General features: G+C 50.1%; 1 protein-coding gene across 1 annotated transcript in view; it reads left to right on the top strand.

The window, feature by feature from the left end:
- The window catches only part of ABCB7 (ATP binding cassette subfamily B member 7), a 1,379,199-nt gene that overhangs the window by 217,841 nt on the left and 1,144,655 nt on the right, over window positions 1-16,703 (top strand). The window lies entirely within an intron of this gene.

Here is a 16,703-nt window from a genome sequence, read left to right as displayed (position 1 = left end):
TTTGACTTCTGTAGTTTATTTAACATCTAATTAATGGTAATGTTATTTATATACCGTTTTCACCAAAGTGTTTTGCATAGAATATATTTCATACAATATCAACCAACCGAGGTTGGTACTGCTTTATTGACCTCCGACGGATGAAAGACCTTGCCAGGATTCAGACCTGCGACCTATAGATCGCTGCAGGAATTCGCTCAACCCGCTGAGTTGTCTTAGCACACGGTCAGGATGTGCTGTGTGTATTTATAGAATTAGGGTGGCGAGTGACTTTTTTATGGCTGGCTACTAGCGTGCAACTTGAATTGTTGTTCCTGGTGTTCACACTCTGTTCCTATTGATGGGATTGGGTGCAATTTCCCTTGCATCTAAACCCTAGGCCGTAGTATACTTTCCTATCCCCTTATTGTCAGTAAAGGCCCCTGCAGATGAATCATGGTGCTGCTGTGCCAATAGGTGTTACGCTCACCTGATATACCCGGGGTGTCTATAAGGCTCTGAGATCTTGAACCCTGGTTGTCCAGTGCTGAATAATGAATCTACAATTACAGAAGGGAGGATTTATAACTGTCTCGAATGGGTGACCCTCCGACCTCCCTCTGACAGATTCCCTTCCTACTGGGTTGTTTTCTCAACTTAGTTATTTGTAGGGTGAGCTATCCGCCCTGCGTTTCTTGTGCAGTGGCGCTTGACGTTAGTTGGCGAGCTGCCCGAGTTGCTTCACTGGTGCAGTACGCCTTCCTTGGCCCCAGGCCTGCTGTGACCCGGATCTGCTGGTAGGTTTGTTAATTGTAAGTCTTTGTTCTGTTTATGGTGGGAATTTGTTCATGTCTTTATCTCCTTTTCGGGTGCGAAGGTCTTGATGCGGGCGCGCCGGATGGAGAGGCACGTTTCTAGGTAAGAGAAAGCGCGAAGCGCTGCGCCTTTGTCTTTTGAAGCTAACCTGTTTTCTTCTCCTCCTCACAGGCCGCTGTGGTGCTGCGAGTGGATGAGAGCGCAATGAAAAACAGGCCCCCGGAATCTGTTAAGGTAGTACAGCGCTGTGCGGTTGTTTAATATTGAAAGTGAACCTGAATATATCTCTAATTCTTTGCAGATGTTGCTGTGGTGCTCCGGATGTAAGCGTGTCGTAGCGCGATGGAATTCAGCTAAGTCTGATGCAATTCAATGTTTTGGAAGCGCGTGTTCTAATATTGTTTTTCCCTTTCTCGTTATTGCAGGTCGCAATGTTCGAACAGCAGCTGTGGTAGCGGTTCGCCGGAAGTCCTTAAGCTAGTACTCACAGGTGAGTGATGTTTCTTCTTTTCTCGGTTTCCACAGATTGCAGCCCAGAGCCCTGAGATGCTGAGTGCCCGATGGTGTTTTCTCAGGTAAAACAGAATAATCTTGTTCTTGCAGGATTACAGGAAGATGCTGAAGACCAGGAGTTGGACACGGTGAGCATCACGCTGCTGGTTGCAGAATAACACAAAGCATGTTCTACAGTCAGGGTGTGGTTTATGTAGCCCAGGTAAAGTATTACCAGGGAAAGTAGTTCCAGGCCTGCCACACCCAAAACACTAGACCGCATGGCTTGTTTCTTAGGACTAGACTATGTGGGTGCTTCCTTGTTGGATTTAAAGGCCCATGAACATAAATGGGACCTAGTTTGAACAGCCCTTCCTTCCTACATATGAGCCTGGTGCCAAAGGCGCCAGGACTGGCTCCAGGAGCCCCTTTGCAGTGGTTTTAAGGCCCTCAGGGTTCTGGTGGGAGCCTGCGTGTAGCACAACTTGTGCCCCCCTCACAGTGGTCATGACAATAGGCTTGGGCGAGTGCTACTTTTCTGAGAACCTCTCCACTGCAATGGTCCACATCCTTCATTATGCATGGTATTCGGTACGTCTAGTGCACCTAGAGGAGATCATGAAGGGTCTTGCTAAGAATCCGCCCAGTTTTCTGACCGTGCCTGCCTTCCCAAGGCAATGAGCTACTGGCTTCTATACACCAGCAGACTCTTTCGGCAAATGGGCTGTTTTCCCAGTCCTCCTTGTAATCTGTCGAACTGGCACCTGCCCTGGTGGGCCAGCCACTCCCCGTGTACTCTATTTAGCTGGAGGGCACGGATATGCCATATTACTACCCATATGTCCAGCCAAGTGAAGTGATGGATCGCTAGAAATTTCGGTTCATGACCTTACTGATCCTCCAAAAGTCGGTTTGCGACACCCCTATGATGCCACGTGTTGGGCAAGAATTGGTGCAGTCTAACTGGTGAGAACTACACAACACTTATCTGCTTGGTATTAGGTAACCCACCTTTGAATATAGGCCTGTACTACACAAGTTGATAGTATGACTGAGCAGTAATAAAGAGAAGGGATACCTGGTGTTATGGTCCTCCAGGTAAGTACACAACGAAAAAATGGGGGGGGGGGCGGAGGGGTTGGACCAACTATACCAAAGATGACAGTATACTGTTTACCAAATCTTCATATTATACATATCGGGTGAACAATTTCACGAGAACTGATAAACCAGGCTCAACAAAAATAAATTGCATCCTTCTGCACTCTATTCAATCATTACTCACACATACTATTTTCATACTCATACGTTCTAACAATTGGGTAAAATGTTCCCATCTCTGATTCTAATCAGATAAATGTCACTTTAACACTCTAATGATTATAGATGTGACCCTCTGTGCATCTCCAGGTGTTGAAAATATATCGTCAACACATGTTTCGGTTGAGTTTTGAAACAAGGGTAGGAACACCTTGCCCCGTTATTTAGATCAACCTTCCTCAGGATGGAGTGCAAACGTCAAGTGCACGTTGCCTCTTCAAAAAGAAAGGGGGGGCGCGATGTGTGGAGCATCAATTTTATAAAAAAATGAAATGGCCTCAATTAGTATCATAAAACTGAGCTGTCATCTTTGCTTAATTTAGAAACCTATCAATGGTATATGATACAACCTTTCTCTTAAGTTGCATAAAACCAACTCCGAGAGAGGGCGAGATCTCTCTTGTAATTCAGGTCCTTGGTGTTGGACCGGTGTCGAGCGCTAGGCTACTAAATGGTGACCGCTACCGATGTGCAGTGGTGAAAAATGAGGAGCACTCGGGGGGCACCTTCATCGGAAGAGACAATGACGAGGTCTGGGCATCACTGACCCTGTCCAACCACAGTAGAAAAAGTAAATTAAATAAAAAGAACCCAAGGTCCAAGGCTTACTTGTGGCATCTACTTCTGTGTCCGGTATATATGTGGCTCTGGGCAGGTGCGTGTTTCTAAATTCATGCGCTCTGTAGCTGTGAAAACAAGTGGGGGGACAGTATCGATTATTGTCCAAGTGAGATGAAGTTGCCGGACGTGAAGTAGATCATACGGGGCTAGAAAAGTTCAGGATGCGCTCGTCCCACTCGGGGTCAAAAGCTTACCTGCTTGAATGAATTCTAGCTCCAAAATCGATGTGGCCACGTTCCACATCTGTGGACTGAAAGTAGTCCGTTGTGCATGCCATTGTCAAGGGGAAGCAAGTAAACACTGCTTTCCCCATGTGAGAACCAGATTGGTTACGTGTCACGTGGGGACCCGGCATGCTGGGAATAGTAGTCTCCAGAGTCTCGGTCCATGCCTTTGTCAGATCGGTCTTATTGAGACTGGGGATAATGGACTTAGAAGAGTGGATATACCCAGATGAGGCACAAATTCTCAACGAACACCCCAAAAAGTCAGCATTTTATATACTACCTAAAGTGCACAAGAGTCTTGACAACCCACCAGGTAGACCCATTGTGTCCGCGATGCTCTTTACTGGAAACACTGTATCTACAGTGAATTCTTTCTAAAAACCCTTTGTTCTAGCTATGCCATCCTATATGAAAGACACAACGGATATGAGCAAGATCCTACAGGGGCTCAATGTGGAAGAGGGGACTTGCTAGTGACCATGGACGTCAAGTCACTGTATACGTCGATTCCCCAAATGGAATGTTTGGAAGCTTTAGCAGAATTTCCAGACACGCGTAACAGACCCCATAAACCACCCACAGGGTTTATACTAGAATACTCCAGGATTGCCATGATGGAGAACCTTTTCCGTTTTTATAAAAACCAAATTTACAAACAAAAAGGCGGGAGATATGCTAAGGGGGGGGGGTGGGAGTGCTCTGGGGTTCTCCCTGGTAGGCTTCCCACCCGCAGGTGAGTGGTTCCCATCCCCTCTTGGCAATGCCAGAATACTGGTCTTGTCACACAGGCACAGAAATAACTTGCATATTTGTGTTAAATATAATGCAAAATGTTACACAAATACTAAAAAAAGCTAATGGGATTAGCTTGCTCCTTGCTTTAGGTATAAAGGAAGCCCTTTATATTTGTCCTTATGTATGTGTATTACATTCCACAAGTCTAGCTGGGACTCTTCAGAGCTGTGTACAAAAAGGGGTGAGTATGATTTAGCAGGGAAGATGGTTCAGATAGGTGTGTGGATAGGGGAGTTCTAATGGAATCTCAGATGTACTATGAAATCTTGACTTAATTACTTTCCCGAAATACAGGAATGAGGAGGTGAATATCATAACGCACCAGATTATCTAGAGAATAAGTATGTAGCAAAAGATCAAGGATTTATTGTTTCTGTCTTAAATTTAATTTTTACATTCCTGATGTCAAGGTTTCTTGTTACGCTGGACTCTGGAGATGTTGAGTGTTTCCTTCCATGTAGGAATGGCTTCAGGCAATTCTGAAGGGAATGTGGGCACGTACATGCAGCCAGCTAATCTCTTTGTGTTTAGGTGTGATGTGATTATATGTGGTTTTTCCTTTGAGAGAAGTTCCGCGTGCTGGATGACATTCAGCGCAGTCAGCCTGGAACGCTTGGAAGGTGGTGAACAGGAGAGAGCTTGGGCAACACCCTAAAAATTGAGGCTCAACTGAGTCTTGATCTTTCTCAGAAGATTGAGTTATCAAGCAGTTATGTTTTCTTGGAGATGTGAACCTTCAATGCGAAATTGGTGTTGATGGTCTACCTTAGTGGCTGTGTTCGATAATCTGTCTTGGCATAAAGTTTATTGGAACGAAAGGGGACGAACTGAGGTGATAGCAACGTGCTGCATGAATGGAATATTTTTGTATTGGAAGTACTGACCTAGTGGAGGCTGCTGTGTATTACAAGGGGAGATAAACTAAATAATTGCCTGCTGACGCAAAGCAGAACTTCATGGTCACCTGATAGTATGAGCTGAAGTGTCTTACAGTTCTCCAGGAGGATCTTGCATGTGAATCCTCCAGCGACCTGCCCTGGCATTACCTGCACTGCCTGGGAGTGGAGTTTGGCATTTTGCAGATAAATCTTAGCAGATCATTTAATGTGAATCTCAGGCAAAAACGGGAGCTGAAGTGCACTACAGTTCTTCAGGCTTGCATGGAGGCAGAGATTGAACTTGAGTTTACTCCATTATTAATTTATAATCTGAGGAGTGGAATGGGGCAGGGAAAATAGCGCTGATAGCCAATTTCCAATCAAAATATGTTATTGGCATTTAGTCTGCCATTTGCCACTCTCGCCAGATGGCTTGTTAGAGGATGTCGTCAGTCACTGCTCGGGCAATGGTGACTGCCTTCGCCCCAAACCTTTCATCGTCCTGGGGGTCACGAGAAAAAGCAAGGAGACCTGCAAACCGCTCCTCCCCCTCGCCCCAATGTTTGGGACAAATTACTCTGGTTCAGCTTCTTGTCCGGGCTGGAAACTCAGGACATGGCGAATAGCTTGGATCGGATGATTACAGTTGACCTGGCTTCTGATGTAAATAATGTATCGGAATCTTTGAACTTTTCGGCGCAGCATCTTTCTTCAAGTCTGGAAATGCAGGGTAGCTTGGCTCAGGCTGTTTGTGGTGATTGCCTAAGTGAATATTTTGCAGGGGCCCTTGGGTAGTGCCTCGCTGAGACCCTCTCTGGGGAAGGGGAGGTCATTATACTCTTCCGGTTCGGTCATTGAGCTGGGGAATACTTCTTCAAATGATAAACACCCCGCCGACTCCCTCACATTTTACATCACCTGGTCCAAATTCATCATCTTCCTCATTTATGTCCACACTAGTTCCAGTGCCACCACAAAGACTCTCGGCAGTCTTGAAGAAAATGGACTCGAGACTGTGAGGTGGGACAGAGGACATTTTGAGAGGAAATTAATCAAGTGCTTTGTAGTTTGGTATCACTTTATGAGGGAATTAAGGCAAAAACAAAGGTTCATTCCACCTTACTTGAGTCACTCCTCTTTAAAACGGAAAATACGAAAGTGCATGCAAATGTTAAAGAATTTCTAGCAAATGTTTGTCCGCTCCTCAGCCGCATGTGGTGGAATGACCTGGGCCTGCATCTTTTAAGAGTTATGTGAATGTGGACAGTGTGGAGACCCTGGCTTTTACCGCCCAACGGATAGTGCTCCGCGTTATAAGAGCGGCCCAAAGCTGGTCGGACCTACATCGTGCACAGGGGCGTAGGAGACTCATAAAATTTTGGGGGGGGGGGGACAGGGGACACCTTGGGACTTTGTTTTTCTTTTCTTCTCAAAGAACTCGATCAGTAAGAATACCACTGGTCACACAGACCTTACGGTACACATTCGGGAAATCTAAATCAGGAGGCCAAAATGTATGATACAAAAACGAACCGATGGCGCAGTAGGATACCAGCACACCACCGACCATTAAACAGGAACACACGCTGCCACAACATGCAGACCACTCACACAAGCGTGCAAAGCATGATTTCGATTTGTGGACCAGCTAGCTTTCCTTGGGTGGAGGTATAATCTGTAACACGGAAGCAAGCAGGCATACAACATGCAGATTGCCCCTCCAGAATTACAAAGATGGAAGTGCCCGATTGTGCATTGAGTGGTCGTGATTGGTTCTCTCCCCCGACTACAACGGTTTCAGAAACCCCCCATGAGGAAACAAGGCAAGAATCATCAAAAACTGGTATCTAAATACGAAACACACCATTAGCACGTCATTGCATTCCCCACGGGTACACGCTGGATGGAGGGCTGCCATATGTTCAGCTCGTGCAGAATCCTGGTAAACCTGGGGCCGAATTACAGAAACATTGCAGCAGCCCAAGTGCAGTGTTCCTAAGATGAGTGCTAAGAGTACCCTAGTGCAAACAACCTATCATTTCAATGCCTTACCTTTTACACCTGGGTAATGTGTGTCCTAGTACTTACTAGTGTGACTAGGGATCGTATCAGCAGTAGGGTGAACTTTGCACTGGTATGACATGCACTGAAAGTTTTTTGCACTAGGGCAATGTTTGCCCAAATGCCAATGCCACGCAAAATGGCACTTGCACAAGTGCAAAGATTCAGTAACCAGGGACGCAGAATGGATTGTCCTTGCAAATAAAGGTCTGTTAACATGAAGTGGATTCGGCTATGTGTGTTAAGGATGTTGTCAGAGCATCTTCTCAGTTACCTTTTGGAATCGGTGATGGATAACTTGCCCCCACCCCGAAGTGACATCACAGGAAGCGATGGAGTACAACCTTTCACCCCTTGCCAAAACAGGAAGTGGCATCACATAGCTTTGTTTCTCAGTACACTAGGAAAAATATGGTTACAATATCAGTGTAATGTGATATACATTTCATACAAGAAGGGATCACCAAATGCATAGTTAATATCAGAGCGTAAAGGCCCATATTACCAAATTACTGTGAATAAAATAAGATGTCCAAGGCCAAATGATAATGATTTATTATATTGCACTTGGGCTTAAGCACTTTATATAGAACAAATACACATACAATATCACCCAACCTGTGTGGGTACTCCTTTATCAACCTCAGCAGGATGAAAGGCTGAGTTGACCTTGCTGGGAGTCGAACCTGCAAATCACACACATTGCAGCAGCCAGCTTCCCTTCTCCATGGCCCTGGAGAAGGGAAGCTCGACGCCCGGAAAGCTGTTCTTTAAGGAGGACGAACACTCCTTTTGTCTCTACTGCTTACATGAGGACAAGACGCACGTGGAGAAGGACTGTGCGTTTTGCGGCAATATGTCGGAGCGGACCATGAAGGACCGCCATCAACGTTTCGCCAACTGGCTGGAAGGGAAGAGCCCGTCAGGCGAGAAGAAGAAGAAGAAATCCGAGCGGTCTTCTAAGACCTTTGAGGACGCCCCGGCGACGGGGGTCCAACACAAGGCCCAAGCACCGCGAGTCCGCTGGCACCTGGAGCGCCGAACGGTCGGGCTCTACGGGCGCCAGGCAGGGCGCACCCTCCCCGGCACCTTCAACCACGAGCCAACGCTCTGGGTCGGGTAAGAGGAAGGGCGAGCACCCGGCAAAGCTCCTGGAGAGGCCCAGGTCAAGCTCGAAGGCCCCATCGGAGGGGGAGCGAGGCAGTGTCCCCCCCCCTCAAGGATAAGGCGGTGAGCGCACCTAAGGTGGTGAAGGCCTTAATCCATCCGGCCAAGCCCTCTATCGATACTGTCGCGGCGACCCTGGCTCAGCCTGTGGAGGCTACACCAGTGGTGGCGACCTCGGGGCTCAGTCTCCCTGCCACCTCGGAGGGAGTCCTCTTTTGTGCCCATCGATAGGACCCCCGTGAAATCCCCGGCGGGGAAGAAAAAGGGGGGGCAGGGCGTCGTCGTAGATTCGGCTTCAACCTCAGAGGAAGAGCTGATCGAGGTCTTAAGCCACGGCCTTTGCGTGGAAGAAGACTGGCCCGTCGGGATGGATCCCGACGCAGGTGACGACGACATCGTCGAGGGTGCCGACGGGGCCCCTGATCGCCCGTCGGATTCCCCTCTGCCAGCGCCGCAAGACAACTCGGCGGCCATTTTGTTGGCTATACAGTCCTTATGCTCAGAGATAAGGACGAGACTACCGTTGCCGACGGAGGAACCTCTCCCGTCGGGGGATCCTGAACCGGGACCTTCTGGCGTTCCCCCGCCCAAGAAAAGGATTCACCCTCCACCTCCTTTTCAGCCGTCGCGCACCGTCCAGCCGTCGCGCACCGTCCACCCGAGGGGATGATACGGGGACTGACACGGCAGCGACGGGTACGGACGACGAGGTATACGACGAGGATCTACCGTCGTCACCTCCCACCAGGGCTTCTCCGCCCGACGAGATTGGTTCGTTCCACTCCATGATCGCCAGGGCATCCGAGCTTTTCCAACTCTGCCCTGAGGAGAAGAAAAAGGAAGGATTCCTTTATCAACGGCGCAAGGCCAAGAGGAAGATGGTCCTCGCGGTGCCTCTACTGGACGACATTTGGGATGAGGGCCTCGCCCTCCTCAAGAACCCTTCCACTACGCCAGCTAGAAGAGACCGGTACGAGAAGAAGTACCGGGTCCCGGACGCGGCCCCCCCTGTGCCTCCGGACGCAGCCTACCCCAGACTCCGCCGTCTCCGCGGCGGCCAGGAAGAAAGCGGGGGGGATGCGGCCTCCACATTGACTTCCCCACTGGACGGCGAGGGAAAGAAATTGGACACTATGGGACGCAGGGTCATCTCGTCTGCAGCGACGACGATTAAAGCGGCCAACGCCTTGGCTATCGTGGCCCGCTACGACAGGGAGCTATGGTACAAACTGGCTCCCCTGCTGGACTTCCTACCGGACGACAAGAGGGCGGATGCCCTGGAGATCCTACAGGAAGGTGAGGTGGCGTCGGACCACGCCATCACTATTGCGACGGACATCGCCGACACTGGGTTTCGCCAGTTGGGCAACGACGTGTGCCTTAGGCGGCGTGGATGGCTCAAGGCTACGGACTTCCGTCAAGACGTACAGACCAGAGTCCTGGACATGCCGTTCGATGGGAACAACCTGTTTGGGAAAACAGTGGACGATTCCCTTCAGGCCATTAAAGCGGACACTGAGACGGCCCGGGCCATAGGGGTTCTGCAGCAACGACGGACGCCCTTTCGGAGCAGCGGAGGCAAGGGCGCCTCCAAAGGTTCCGGCGGCGGTTTCTCCACCTACCGTCAAGCGGCCCGCTCGTCGTCTCAGGAGGCCTACAGAGGACGAGGCAAGTCTGGCGGACCCCGCCATCGTCGCCAAGGAGGTCAAGGCGGCAAAGCCTCGTCAAAACAGGATTGAACCGGCCGTGGGGTCGGGCCCCCGCCGAAGCACCCCGGTGGGAGGCCGGCTGGCGAGCTTAGTCAGCGTGTGGGAGTCCATCTCCACCGACCGTTGGGTGCTGGACGCCTTAGCCCGGGGCCACGCGCTCGAGTTTCAAAGAAGGTGCCCGCGCGTCCCCCCCGTGGCCAGGAAGGAGCTTCACGTCCCTCAGCTTCTCCTGGAGGTAAGGACGATGCTCAGGAAGGGCACCATCGAACTCGTCCCAAAGAGGCTTCGGGGCTCCGGAGTTTACTCGAGATACTTCCTCGTGAAGAAGAAGACGGGAGGATGGCGCCCCATCCTAGACCTGCGACGAATGAACAAATTCATCAAGGCGCAGAAGTTCCGGATGGTCACCCTCCAGCACGTCCTGGGTCAAACTTCCTGTCGTCGTTGGATTTGGAGGATGCCTACTTCCATATTCCCATCCTAAAGGGGCACCGAAAACTCCTCAGGTTTGTGGTCCAAGGGCGTCACTACCAGTTCAAAGCCCTCCCCTTCGGACTACGGTCGGCACCCAGGGTATTCACCAAGTGCCTTGCACCGGTGGCGGCGCAGCTACGCCGCGAGGGGATCCACGTCTACCCCTACCTGGACGACTGGCTCATCCGAGCCAAGACGTGGGAGCTCGCCGTGGAGCACACGGCAAGGACCGTCCAACTTCTCACGGACCTGGGATTCTCCGTGAACTACGCCAAGTCCCACCTGGTACCCGCGCAAAACGCACTGTTTCTGGGAGCGAAGCTCGACACAGTGTCCCTTCTGGCCTTCCCGTCGGAGGAAAGGACCAGGTCCATCCTGGGCAAGGTACAGCGGATGTTGGCTTCCGACGCGGCCAAGGTGAGGTCCATCAAGTCCCTCCTCGGAATGATGTCTTCTTGCATCTACCTCATTCCCATGTGCAGGCTCCGGATGCGCCCGTTGCAGGAGTTCCTGGACGCGCGCTGGATCCAAACGACGGGCGGCTTCGAGGAGAGGATCACACTCGACGAGAGTTTCCGCCGAGCGGTCCGGTGGTGGGGCACCCGCGCGCATCTGACGGCGGGAATGGACTTCCAGACCCCAGACCACCAGGAGACAGTGACCACGGATGCCTCCCTGGAAGGGTGAAGAGCGCACACCGAAAATCTGCACACGAGAGGCCTTTGGCTCCCGACGGAGAAGTCCCTCCATATCAACGTCCTGGAGCTCCGTGCAGTGTTCTGGGCCCTCAGGTCCTTCCTTCCGTCCCTCAAGGGCAAGGTGGTGAGGATCTTCACCGACAACACCACCACCATGTTTTACATCAGGAAACAGGGCGGAACCAGGTCCCCAGCACTGTCCAAGGAGGCGCAGGACCTGTGGCATTGGGCCGCCGCCCAAAGGATGTTTCTGGTGCCGTTTCATCTGGCAGGGATAAAAAGCACCATCGCCGACTCACTCAGCAGGGAGCTGCGCTCGTGCCACGAGTGGGAACTACAAAGGATCTGGTGGATCGCCTCTTCCGACGGTGGGGCACACCCCAGATCGACCTGTTTGCGACGGCGACGAACTCCAAGTGCCGGAGGCTCGCCAGCAGGTTTCCCCAGACGAGGAGCATGAGCGATGCTTTCTCGTTCCCCTGGGAGGGCCTGTTCCTCTACGCGTTCCCTCCTTTGCCACTGCTAATCCGGCTCGTCAACCAGCTCAAGAGGTCACGGTGCAGGAGGATCCTCGTCGCACCTGCGTGGCCGAGGCAGATATGGTTCCCGGACCTTCTGGACTTGTCAACGTCCCCGCCAATCAAGCTGCCGGTGGACGCGGATCTACACTCCAGGGAAGGAGGCGCCATCCTCCACCACGACCCGAAATCGCTGAACTTGCAGGCCTGGCTCCTGCAGCGCTAGAGTTTGGAGGATACGACATACCGGCCGACTGCAGAGAGGTTCTTGCAAAGGCCAGGGGTCCTCGACTCTTAAATGCTACGGACACAAATGGAAGAGGTTCTCTGTCTGGTGCCACCCACAGAAGATTAACCCTCTACGGATTACGGCTCCCCAGGTACTGCCGTACCTGCTGACGCGGGCCAAAGCTGGACTGGCACACGCGTCCATCAAGATTCATCTTGCTGCGATCTCCCGATACACCAGAACCACGGGGCGGACGTCCTTGTGGTCTCATCGTCTGGTGAAAGAGTTCATGAAGGGACTGTTCAGATCGTTCCCGCCGGTGAAGGCTCCGGCCCCGGCGTGGGAGCTCAACGTGGTGCTGACCAAGCTCATGGGACCTCCGTTCGAGCCTCTGCACTCGGCCCCGTTGAAGTTTCTGTCTTGGAAAACAGCGTTTCTTGTGGCCATCACCTCCGCACGACGGGTGGGAGAGATCCAGGCCCTTTCCTGCAAGGCCCCGTACTTGACTTTTCACGACACGAGGGTAGTGCTCAGGACGCACCCCTCCTTCATGCCCAAGGTACCGTCGGACTTCCATCTCAACAAACCCTTGGTGTTGCCTGTGTTCTTCCCGTCGCCTTCGTCGCCGGCTGAGAGGACTTTGCACTCGCTGGATGTGGCTAGAGCGCTGAAGTTCTACGTGGACCGCACGAAGTGTTTTCGGAAGACGTCACAACTCTTTGTGAACTTTGGACCTGTCAATCAGGGGAAGGCTCTCTCGAAGGCTTCCATTTCCAGATGGCTCTCCGGCTGTATCATGTACTGTCATCGGTTGGCAAACCGACCGCTGCCTGGCCGTCCGAGAGCCCATTCCACCAGAGCGATCGCAGCTACCAGGGCGTTCCTTTCTGGTGTGCCCCTGCTGGACATATGTAGGGCTGCTACGTGGAGGTCGACGCACACCTTCACGAAATTCTACTGCGTCGATCGGGATTCCAGGGAGGAGTCCAGGGTCGGCCAAGCAGTGCTGCACAACCTGTTCGCCTGAGGTGAGCCTGGTGAGGAGGTAAGATGCTTAATGTTGAGTTTGATGTAATGCTTAATGTTGAGCCTTTGCCACCTCCCGTGGTTGTGCATGTGTGTACTGCTATGTATTCTTTATTCATGAGCATGTGAATCCATGCCAGACCCCATGCTGGAGAAGGAACAAGTTACTTACCTGTAACTGTTGTTCTCCAGCATGGGTCTGGCATGGATTCACATGCGAACCCTCCCGCCTACCCCTCTGCGGCTCTTCACTTGGTCATACTGCCACTTCACGTGCTTCCAAATCTGAAGATGGCTGCCAGAGGCGGTGCTTAGGTAGAGGGCAGTCATTGGCTGTGGTCAGTATGACGCAGAGACCAGTGATTGGTTACTACTACGAAAGACAGATCAGAAACGAAATTGATGCTGGTTTTTTTTCTTTACCGAGGATTCCCAGCCTGACGGGGAATATTCATGAGCATGTGAATCCATGCCAGACCCATGCTGGAAAACAACAGTTACAGGTAAGTAACTTGTTCCTTTCTTTACAGTTAAAGATCTTCATTAGAGTGGTCCTGTGTACCTAAATCTGATTTTCTTTTGAAGATTGAACTTTCTAACATCAAGAACAACTATTTAGTAAATATAGGAGTTATTCAACTGACAGGAAGAACACACATTACCCAAGCCAAGAGGCAAACCCTTTATAGAGTGAAACCAGCCCTGTTGAAATCTATCCATCTGAATGCTGAGGTTGTTAAATATCCAGTGTCCTCGGATATAAGTATGACATTGTTATCCAAAGCTGGAAGTGTGGCATTACAGCTTCAGGGTAGCTACTGGAACCAAGGTGTGAATGAAGCTGGGAAAGGGAGCTGGGTGCTTGTAAGAATATTAAGTCAACAATCTGTAGTGCTGAGACTGATGAAGCTGAGAGAAAAGCAGTCTGGAAGCAGAAGCGAAGACTGGTTACACTGGTGGCAGTAAGGCAGACAGAAGATGGGAAGAGGCTCCCTTTTCTTAAAGCATAGGAAAGAAAAGTGCCTTCTCTACCTGTGGAGGTTGAAGAGTCTGGTCTTTAAAGTGCCTTACAAGCATAGTACAAAGTTGAAGTAGAATTACCAGAACTGTGGTTGTGTATATAATAATGTCAGTGGATGTTACATTAAAGGTGGTTCAAGTAGTATCATACTGTGGAGTCAAGGAGTCTCTACAGTAACAGTAGTGGAAGGGTGGTTGTCAAGAGGAAAGCAACACCCTAAGAAGAAGCATTGTGACAATTATAACAGACACTTCAGAGGTCATAACTACTTGAAGAGTTGTTGGAAAATGTTTACCTTTCATTTTTTGAATTGTGGCAAAACAGTATTGGAAAGAGGATATATACAGGATTACCATTGTTGTTTTCTTGGCTGGAATTGGGAGGGGAACTTTTCAACAGAAAGCTGGATTTTTGTTTGAACTTTTGTGTTATTTGGATCTTACAGGAACTGGTTCCAAGACTTTACTTCTCCATTTGAAATTTTGGGGAAATTAACTAGCAGTGCCAATAATCGGTAGCTGACTTCTTGTAAGTATTTCGAGGCAGAGGCAGAGGCTGTGCCGGTGGTATGAAGTATGTAGGGCGATGTCGGTTGGTAGTGCCAGTGTGGGCTGGGTTGTGAGGAGGCAAATATCTGTGAATGGTTGTAGTTGCAGGGAGCAGGGCAAAGCTGCTCCATGCTGCAGGGAGAGGGGCTGGGCAAAGAGTTAGTGTTGTGTTAGGACCCGTTAGTTCAGTGAGATGAGGTGATGTGTGGATAGGAGTGTGGGCTGAGTGGCGAGAGAAATGGTGTTGGAGAGTGCAGAAGCAAGGTTACAGGCTGAGGAGCAGGAGGCGGATTTCTACTAGTGGAGCTCCAGGAGAAGTGTGGTGTGGGATGGCAGCCAGGCGTAAAGGGTAGGGGCGGGTAGTGTGGTGTTGGTGGCGGAGGGAAGGAGGAGGGTTTTGGGGTAGGTGGGTTATTCGCACCACCATTAGTAGGTGCAGAGCAGTGGCATGTGCTACTATGTGATGATAATGCGCAGGCAGGGGGGTGGGCTCTGCTGTGGCTTACTTTGCTGTGGAGTAAGCAGGATGAGACTGTCGGAAGTGATGTGTGGGTTTAGAGATTGTAGAGTTGCGTATCCGGCGAGGGGTTCATTCTTGGTGAAGCATGAATTTAATATGCTGCCGGTGGATGAGGATGCTGAAGTGCATACTGGGTCACACTAGAACAAGCCTTCGCGGAAGCAGGGTTGGTGGGCTGGTGTGCTGGCCATACCCGGACAGGCACAGATGAGGCGTCATAGGCCTTGGACTTGGGCCTGCTCTACCTGCTGATGAACCCACTGTAAATGTTTAGCCGGTTCCCACTCCTCTGCTGGAAATAGTGCTGCTGGGAGGCAGGGGAATCTTTGAAAGGAGCAAGTTCTCAGTGAGCATAGGGAAAAGCCCAACTGGGCTGCTTTGTTGAGATCTTCGGATTCCGTGCCACGCTAATGTAGAGTGGAGCATGATGTTAGCGCAGCTGTAGAGCAACTCACAGGTGCTGCATCGATCTAGTACGCCCAGTACAAATCTGTCACTGCTTTATACGCTCATTAGTTGAAGTTAATAGAGACTCGATTGCTGCAAGAGCGGATCTCTTCATCTTGCACCAGAGATTTGCTCATTACACTGATTCTTGAAGGGACCTTAAGTCACCCTCTTCTGATGTTAGTATAGATTAGAGATTTAGTGGCATAACTCTATTATGAAAGTCTATGGGTACCTCAACACTGTGCGCAAGGTTGATTAGTCAAATGGATCTTTTATATGTAATGGTTTGTTAGAGCCTCTGTACCACCCGGTACACTATGCTGCAGAATGATTTAGAGATTGTCTACTGCCATTCTTTGCTATAATCATATGCCTATCACTGCTAAGTATGGGATGCAAAGATTGTTCAAAATAAGAACTCCAGTTTGAGCTAGCAATCTGTGGGGTAGGCCCAAAACTGAACAAGTAAACATTTTACGGAGCAATAAAGAGTGCACGAATTGAAAGAAAGTTTTATTAAATGCAACTTCAGCTGTTAAAAAACTAAGCTTCATTCAAACCGCCTACATTAAATGGCATTATATAATGGAGAAAACCAGAGGCGTGAAATTGAAACAGTTGCACGGAACATGTGAATCCCTGCAATCCCATTGGCTAACATTGTGAGTCCCGTAAAGAAAATCATACATTAGTCAGCCCTATTGGCCCAACTGTACCACTGTGACCCAACAAGTACAACCCCTCTAACAGTGACCTAATGTCTAAGTTGGCTATAATTCTCCATCCCCATTGGCTGATAGCTTCGGGTACATTTGTTGCATTCATTCCCTTTACGCATCAGTTAAACCACCCTTTAGTATCTCATTGTGTGTTTTGCCCCTCCGAATTGACCAATCCCCTGTGAGGTGTCGAAAGTGTGACAACAGAAATGGGCCTCATCCCATTCCCATGCGACCAGAAAGTTGGCACCCCCTGATGGCTCCCACGCTTGAGGCTGCCCAATGGACAGCTCCTGCTGCGATTCTCGTTTGGAAACATGTTGCATTTCTGGGACATAATTTCTTACCTCCTTTGAGAACAAGTAGCCTTATATGAAATACTGCTAATACACCACTGTTTGGACATCAATTTGTGATTTGAGATTAATTTTACTC

Source organism: Ambystoma mexicanum, chromosome 5p (assembly GCF_040938575.1).
Source record: "Ambystoma mexicanum isolate Mex_15411 chromosome 5p, UKY_AmexF1_1, whole genome shotgun sequence".
Classification (NCBI taxonomy): Eukaryota; Metazoa; Chordata; class Amphibia; order Caudata; family Ambystomatidae; genus Ambystoma; species Ambystoma mexicanum.
The sequence above is the reverse complement of the archived record's forward strand: the minus strand, read 5'-3'. Positions and strand labels throughout refer to the sequence as shown.